Here is a 9,169-nt window from a genome sequence, read left to right as displayed (position 1 = left end):
TCTCCACTACATGTAAAAATTGGAAAAAAAAACATTCTCTTTATTATTGTAAAGAAAAAACATAGGAAGTAACTAAAGTCTATTTGAAATAATCCCTTGGCCAGTGGGGAGTTGCAATGGCCCCCTAGTATCTGGAAAGTTTGCAAAAGGCAATTCTACCTTCCATTTTCTGCACATGTCTAGTCCATTGAAATGGATGCCTCCTGGACTACTAAATATCCAGATTCAAGCTCTGAATGTTCCTTTTATTAACTGCGGGGATTGTTTGGTGGGTACATAAACATGTCAAATCTTGTAAATTGTACACTTTAAAATATGCAGTTTTTGTAAGTTCATTATACCTCAATAAAACTATAAAAGAAAAAAAAACAAGATCTGTTGTGCTGTTTGAGGTTTTCTCATTGGGCCATATGTCACAAAACCTACTCATCTATGTCTACACCTTCAATTAAAAGAAAGATATGTAAAAGCAATTTTGTATGAACACACATTCTTCTTTTTTATTTAATTTTCTGACTAAAAGGTGGGATAAATATGACTTACAGAAGAACACAACAAAAATTCAGAAGGTGAATCAGGTTAGGCAGGACATCAGAGGTGGCAATGTTTTTTTTTCTTCAATTTGTGAAGCACGACAAACATCACAACGGACACATATCGAGAAATCCCTAAATACACTGCTAATATTTTGGCTTTTGATACTCATTACCTTTTCAAAAATACTTCATAAGAACTTCTATACCATCTGATTTTAACCATTCTTCTTCACTCCTCTCCATTGATCGAGATTTTCATCTGTTGTCATCTTTCTTTTGCAATCAAGTTCTACCACTAAGCTTTTGTAAATCCAGAAAAGTCTATTTCATTTTCTTTTTTTGGAAAAGTATTTTCTTTGAGTGTTATAGTTTAGATACGAGGTTTTCCCTAAAGCTCATGTGTGAGACAATGTAAGAAAGCTTAGAGGTGAAATGATTGAGTTATGAGAATCTTAACATAATCAGTGCATTGGTCTCCTGCGAGGGATGAACTGGGTGGTCCCTGGAGGTAGGTAGGGTGTGGATGGAGGAGGTGGGTCATTGGGAGCATGCCTTTGGACTACATATTTTGCCCTTGTGGAGTGGAATGCTCTCTCTCTCTCCCTTTCCCTCTCCTTCTAGGTGTGATGTCCTGAGCTGCTTCCCTCCACTGTATGTTCTTCCTTTTCCACCATGACTTTCTACCTCACTGTGAGCCCTGAGGAACGGAGCCGACTGTCTGTGGACAGTTGAAATCATGGACTTCTGAAACCATGAGTCCTAAAGTAAACTTCTTCTCCTGTAATTATTCTTCTCAGGTCTTTTGGTCACAGCAATGAAAAATCTGACTAAAACACCGAGGATCAAATTTGGTGGAGATATATTTTCTTTCAGTATTTTAAAGATATTGCTGTACTATTTTCTGGCTTATTCTATTCTGGTATAAAAATCTTCAGTCATTTGTTTCTCTATTAGAAGTGACGTGATGTTTTTTCCTGTAGCTGAATTTAAGATTTCTCTTTGTATGTGTTTTTAAAGCTGATTTTGATGTGCCTTGGTATAGTTTTCTTTGTTTTTGTGCTTGAGATTTATTGGGATTTTCAAGATCTATGGATCTATTGTTTCTATTTAATTTCCTAAATTTTAGGCCAACCATATTTTTTGTTCTATCACCCACTTCCTTGGGGACTCAAGTTACACATAAATTAGGCCATTTGAAGTTATCCAATGCTTTTTTTCCCCTGTTTTTCGTTTCTGATAGTTGCTATTGGTATGTCTTAAAGTTTCCTATTCATTTCTTCTGTACATTCTCATCTACTGTCAATGCAGTGATATTTAAAAAAATTTTCCCTCTCTCTCCTCAGATGCTATCTTTTGTGTACAGTTTGATTTGGCTCTGTATTTACTATTGCTGTACTTAACATGCTTTTGCTACACTCTTTTTTTTTTTTTTGCTTTGAAAAATTTACAATAACTGTTTTTGGAAAATGTGTATTTTGTTTTTTTAACATAATAATTATACTTAATAATAGGACACAGTGTGGTATTTCAACACATATATACAATGTGTATTGATCAAATCAGAGTAATTAGCCATTGTATCTCCTTTTCATTTCTTTGAAATTTTCAAGCTCTTCTCTTTTAGTTCATCATAAAATATTTAATAGGTCATTGCAGTACATTGAGCTCCATAGAGACAGCGCCAGGGCAAGTGAGAGTCAGATGGGCACTGGGCGACTCTGTACCTCACTGAGGAAAAAAATTAAACATGGGCAAAGGAGATCCTAAGAAGCCGGGAGGCAAAATGTTATCACTACATTCTTTGTGCATACTTGCGGGGAAGAGCACAAGAAGAAGCACCCATATGCTTCAGTCAACTTGTCAGAGTTTTCTAAGAAGTGCTGAGAGGTGGAAGACCATGTCTACTAAAGAGAAAGGAAAATTTGAAGATATGGTGAAAGTGGACAAGTCCTGGTATGAAAGAGAAATGGAAACCTACATCCCTCTAGAAGGGAAACAAAAAAGAAGCTCAAGGATCCCAATACAGCAAGAGGCCTTCGTCGACCTTCTTCTTGTTCTATTCTGAATATCACCCCCAATTCAAGGGAGAACATTCTGGTCTATAGACTGGTGATGTTGCAAAGAGTCTGGGAGAGATGTGCAGCAACACTGCTGCAGACGACAAGCAGCCTTATGAAAAGCAAGCTGTTGAGCTGAAGGAAAAATACGAAAAAGATGTTGTTGCCTACGGAGCTGAAGGAAAACCTGTTGCGGCAAGTAAAGGGAGTTGTCAAGGCTAAAAAAAGAAAGAAAAAAAAGGAAGAAGAGGAAGATGAAGATGAAGAAGACGGCATGATGAATAAGTTGGATCTAGCACAGTTTTTTCTTGTCTATAAAACATTTAACCCCGCTGTATACAACTCACACTTTTTTTTTTAGTTCTAGATGGACAGCATGCCTTTATTTTATTTGTTTATTTTTATGCGGTGCTGAGAATTGAACCCAGTGCATCACATGTGCTAGGCAAGTGCTCTGCTTTAGCCTCAGATATAAAACAAAGAAAAAAAAGTTGAAATGTAAGTCTGTGTAAGATTTGTTTTTTAAACCATACAGTTTCTTCTTTTCTTTCTTTTCTGTTCTTTTCTTTTTTCTTTCTTTCTTTCTTTTCTTTTCTTTTCTTTTCTTTTCTTTTTTTTTGTATAGTCAACCCACTACCAAATGTGTCTTTAGATAGCTCTGACCTGGTGATATTTTCAATAGCCACTTACTTTGCCTGGTGCAGTATGGGGTTGTAAATTGCCATGGAAATTTAAAGCAGGTTCTCATTGGTGCACAGCACAGATTAGTTATAAATGGGGATGGTAGTTTTTTCATCTTCCGTCTCAGATGCAACTTATAACAAATAATTGTTCTGTTAACTGAATAATACCACTCTGTAATTGAAAAACCAAAGTTGCATCTGTTTTGTTGACATTCTGAATGCTTCTAGGTAAATATGATTTTTTATTAGTAAAAAAGTATTTAACAGGTTATTGTGAGCTGTAGTCATCTCACTGTGTTTTAGAGCACTAGAACTCATTCTTTTTGCCTAACTGTGTTTTGGTACCCATCATCCAACTTTATTCTATCCCATGCCTTCTATACTTCCTAGACTCTAATAGTCACTATTTCTCTTTCTTCTACTTTGAGACTATTTCAGCTTTCACATATAAGAAAGGATGATTGCCTTTAAAAATGTATTTGCCTTTCTTTTTCTTATTTTACTTAACACAATATTTCTAGTTCTATCTATTTTGCTGCAAATGATAGAATTGAATTCTTCTTTATGGCTGAATTATATTCCACTGTGAATAATTTTTTTTTAACCAATCATCTGTCTGTGGGCAACTAGATTGATTCTATATCTTAGCAAATGTGAATTGTGTTGCAATAAACATAGGAGTGTAGGGATGTCTTTGACACAGTAATGTCACTTTCTTTGGATGTATACTCAGAAGTGGGATAGATAAATCATATAGTAATTCTATTTTCAGCTTTTTGAGGAATATTTCTATTGTTATTTTTAATGGAAGCAGTTTGATTTATTTTTATTCTTTCTTTTTGTTCTCCTCCATCTTCTTCTTCTTCTCTTTCTGTCCTTTTTTTCAGGTGAGACAAAGAGAACCTTTTGTCTACAGGTGATTTTGCTAGACAATTTAGGTGCTCTACCTTGTGAACTATGAAGATTTTCCAATGTGACTAGTGAGAATATAAGTCATCCCTTCATCTGTATGAATGCAGGGGTTGGTTTTGGTGATTGGCTCTTTCCTGGACCTTGCTGATTCCCTCATTTGTGCTCATCAAAGTCCTTGGAGCTCTCTGTTGCAGACCTCATCTTTGTACTCTTGAAAATACTGGATTGGACTTTCTGGACTCCCAGGTTGGTCTCTTCCTCCCAGGGATACCTTTGGGGGCATCTACGTGAATTCCTCCTGCCTGGCCTGCCATATTGAAACTCTCTGCAATGAATAGCTGGGATAATTCTAGGGTTCTATAATAATTGATCAAATCCTTCTTTCTTTCTCTTTCTCTCTTTCACTGTCCTGTCCTTCCTGAGAGTCCTTGTTTCTGGTATTTTTTTTTCCCCAGATTTTTACTTCTTTCGAAGGGAGGCCAAATCTGGTCCCTGTTAATCTATCTTGGCTAGAAGAAGCAACAAAGCAATTTAAAAATCTCACATTTTCTGTTCTTCGAAAGCTGCTTTCTGGCTTCCTTGCCACTGGAATTTCTTCTTATGGCTCCTACCTCAGCGTAGCCAGTTTTGTTCTTATCTCTTTTTTATTAAAGTTCCTTCCCTTAGTTCTGGCACGGTTTCTCCTTTTCTCAAAATCCTTGATTTTAACTGGTCCTCAGAATTGCAGCCATACTCCCACCAATAAGTAGAGTCTAAGCAAAGTTGTTTTCCTAAAAATTAATTTTGGCAAAATGTTAAAAAATTCCACTTTGTAAATTCCTAACCAACATCTTCCCTGCCTTTCTCCTTTTTTCCTCCTCCCCTTTTCCCTTTCTTCCTTAGGTTTATGTTAGATTTTTTTATTCCTTGATTTTTTAAAGTGAGAAAGGAGGAAGTAGAGATGCATTTAAACAGATGGAGAAGCCCAAGAATGAAGTAACAGTGATAAATTGCTTCTGCATGTTCCTATTTAAATCCAACCTCTGAATACAGCAAATCCCATCCCCATCTTGTGCACAAAGGACTTTGTCCCTACAATTATCTCTTCTCTGTTCTCCATGAGAGGAGAGACAGAGTAGGCATTCTCTCAACTTAAAAAAGACCCTCCCTTTCCCATGTGGTTTCAAGTTACTGACCCTTTTTATTGTTTCTCTTTACATAAAAGAGTCCTCAGAACTCACTCCCCCACTTCTTCCACTGTCTCACAAAAACAAAGCAAAACCAGCACAGTCACATTAAAAAGAAAGAAAGAAAGAAAGAAAGAAAGAAAGAAAACCACAAAAGATTGAAGGCAGCACTTTTTTTTCTGCCATATTCCTCTTTGTTATGGGTCCTGTCCCCCCAAATCATGTCAAAATCCTAAATCCCAGTACCTCAGAATTATAACCGAGTTTGGCGACCACTGTAGTCTTCAAAAATGTAATTAGATTAAAGGAAGGTCTTTAAAGAAGTAATTAATTTAGGATGGGCTCTAGTCTGACTAGTTTTCTTATAAAAAGAGGAGATTAGGACACAGACCATGAACAGAGTAAACATTATAGGAGGGGACTAGCTACAAACAAAGAAGAAAAGCCCTTGGAAGAAACTCATCCTGTTGACACTTTGATCACCCACAGAATTATGAGAAAATAAATTTCTTTTACTGTTGAAGCCAACCGATCTGTGACACTACATTATGGCCGCTCTAGCAAACCCATACATTCTCTCTCCTACTGTTACAACTATGTTGCCTTCCCTGAACACACTGAAATATTCCTGCTCAGATACTTACCCATTTGTAGAATTGTTAAAAAATCTCATATTCTATGTCAACTCAACAAAGTTGCAAAAGTTAGTATGGTTGATCTTAAATTTGAGACAAATTCATTCATACCATATTCAATAAGAATATGTAATTAATGGCACAGACATCACTCTGAGAATTTATAAACACTTTTTCTTTTTTATGGTTGCTAATTTTAAAACTTCATATAACCTTTTAAAACAATAAATATTATTTAGGAGAGTTGAAGTTACCTTGCTCAGAAATGACAGGCAAGGAGACATAATCTTATTGTATGTTAATATGTATGAGGCACTTGACACAGGTTCCCACACTTAGTGCTTATAAAAGCAAGAGAAAATAAAATATGAACATCTATATTTTATAGATAAAGAAATTGATGCTAATTGGATTAACTGCATTACACAGGGTCACAAAGCTAGAAGAGAAAAACTTAATTTTTCTACAATGAAACAATAAGCAAGTATCACTTTTATTTGGGGTCTCATGTTAGAAAAATAATTGTAAATGTGTCACAAGTGGCACCATTAATACTTAGAGGTGGATTGTCTTTAAATGCAAGCGTATATTCTATCACACCAATCAATAAACACAAACAATTAATGCAAAAAGTGTTGAGTGTGCTGGAGCACCCCAACTAGCATTCTATGCACACTAATTAAACACTACAAACAAATCATATAATCCTAGAGTAATTAAACACTATAAGAAAATCACACAATCCTAGGGCAACTACGAACCCCAAAGTATCTCCGATGCCATGTAACTTGTTTTAGCCAAAGAGAAGATGTTGTAGATGTCCGGTGGTACTCTCCAGCCCACAGTTGGAGGTCAGGGAATGGTGGAGTTGATCTGGGGATGGACATCAAGGCAGCCAGTCTCACTCTTGTCCTCAGAATGAAGCTCTTTGATGTGGCAGGACAAGTGGTTTAAACATAGTTCCAAGTTGGTGGTGTTCCTTAGTGATTGGTTACACCCATTGAAAGTCAATGTCCATTGGTTATGTCCAGTGAGATAATGTAACTGCAACAGGGCATGTTCTTTGCACATGTCCATGGAACTGTGCTCCTTATCAATTGCAACCAGTTATTGCAAAGCATGCCTATGGCCAGTATCCCTTATACCTCCTTATCAATTGCAACCAGACATGACTAAGCATGCCTATGGCTGCTGTTCCTTATGCCTAGCAACTTCAAGAGTCCTTGAATGTCTATGATAGTGGCTCCTTATAACAGGGAATAAAGTTTTAGTTAGAAGGGAGAAATATATTTTTTTGAAATTTATTGCATAATATGGCGACTGATGCATTATATATTTCAAATTTGCTGATAAAAAGTATGCTTAATAAATTATCCCAGGCACGGTAGTGCTTGCCTGTAATACCAGTGGCTCAGGAGGCTGAGGCAGGAGGATCTCAAGTTCAAGCCAGCCTCAGCAAAAGCAAGGCACTAAGCAACTCACTGAGACCCTGTCTCTAAATAAAATACAATATAGGACTAGGGATGTGGCTCAGTGGTCCAGTACCCCTGAGTTTAATCCCAGATACCCTTACCCCGCCCCCCAAAAAAAGATCCTTTGCTTATGAATTCTTATGCTGCTTTGTTATTTTCAGAAATACTGGTCAATATTAAAGCCATGTATAAGAATTATAGTAAACCAGCTGTTTATTTTTATTCACTACTGCTAAGTTACTATTCAATGTTTTTGCAAAGATTTGAAGGGAATGATAATTTTTCAATATTCTCTTGTAAAACATACTGAACAAAGAACAGAAACCTTAGTTAATGACATAATCAAAAGGGAGTTTTAAAATGTAAAATAACATTTTAGGATTGATATGAGAAGGCCATTAGAACAAATGGAGAGTCTCATAACTCCCTTACTAAATAATTTCTTTGAACTAAATGCTTTTGGAGGAATGTTCTGCAATGTCCCTCAGAGATAATCCAATTTTTTCATACTTGACTTCAGAGAGCTGCAGTTTGCTGCTAATAGTCATGGTGTCTTACTGCTTTCAAGCATCTGATTTTGCTCTCTTCCCTGAAACCTTCTCTCATGGCTATTCCCTAGCATTTGTCTATTTTCCCAGAGCTCACAGCAAGTTCACAGTCCTCTGAGGTCATCTTTCATCATTAAGCAGTTCCTGCAAGGATTTCTTTTTTATATTTTTTATAAATAAGTGAATAAAAAAGGAAAAGAAAAACAATTCTTAAAAAACACATTTCCTTTTCTGCGCATATCTAAAGTACATTAAATATTGTTCAATTTTGTCATAAATCACTTGTTTTACATGGCAATATATAATGTTATTCATATAATCCATGAGCGTGTACTTATTTTTTGCATCTTCTATCTTTCTTTAGGTGAATACCTCTAGTTTTTTTGTCTGTCTCCAGGGTTCTGTATTCATTTTCACCTTTCATTAGTAGGTAATTTCAAAATGCAATTAGAAGGAAATCCATTGAGAATAAAAGTTGATAAGTGACTTCTTTCTGTTTAATTCTTACTAGAATTAAATTAAGAGCATGGGATGATGCTTTTAAGCAATATATTTAAGACAGAGGATAAAGAGAGAATTTCTAGATAAGTTACAGGCTATTTTGGCATTAATTAATTATAGCCTGTGAATAGATCATCAAAAAAATATGTCCCTGCAGTTGTGTTTTACGAATAAAAATTAATTCAGTTGAAAGACAAGTTTTTGATCCCTGAGTTTTTATGAATAAAAATACATATTATGTGTCAGGCTCTCTCAGTTAAAGAAGTGCCAGATTATTTTAATGTCTGTTTAAATGTCAGCGTTGAGTAGAGTACATGAAACATGGCTCTTTAGACCAACTTCCTTGTACACCAAAGAATTCAGGATAGATTGATTACAAAATGCAGGAAGATTCCTCAAAGTACTAAAAAAAATTACGAATTAGAATCACTTAGAGGCCACTTCAAAATGCCTGTGGGATATCCCAGGGTATAAAGTTCTGGCAGCCTCTAATCACCAACATTTCAATTTCATAAGGACAAATTATCCTGGTGAGAAATGAAGTAGAAAATTTAAAAGGCATGGCGATCTTTATGAGCAAGTAAAAGAGCATCCCAGGGAAGCTGCTGATGGCCTTATCAATAATAAAAGGGAGACTTAAAACCAGACAGGTTCTGACT

At 35.8% G+C, this 9,169-nt stretch overlaps 1 pseudogene; it reads left to right on the top strand.

Annotated features, from left to right (window-relative positions):
- The first annotated feature begins 2,283 nt into the window (after positions 1 to 2,283).
- LOC144366473 (high mobility group protein B1 pseudogene) lies at positions 2,284 to 2,954 on the top strand (annotated as a pseudogene).
- The last annotated feature ends 6,215 nt before the right edge of the window (positions 2,955 to 9,169 follow it).

This window comes from Ictidomys tridecemlineatus, chromosome 9 (genome assembly GCF_052094955.1).
Source record: "Ictidomys tridecemlineatus isolate mIctTri1 chromosome 9, mIctTri1.hap1, whole genome shotgun sequence".
In the NCBI taxonomy this organism is placed as follows: Eukaryota; Metazoa; Chordata; class Mammalia; order Rodentia; family Sciuridae; genus Ictidomys; species Ictidomys tridecemlineatus.
This window is presented reverse-complemented; position numbering and strand designations above follow the sequence as displayed.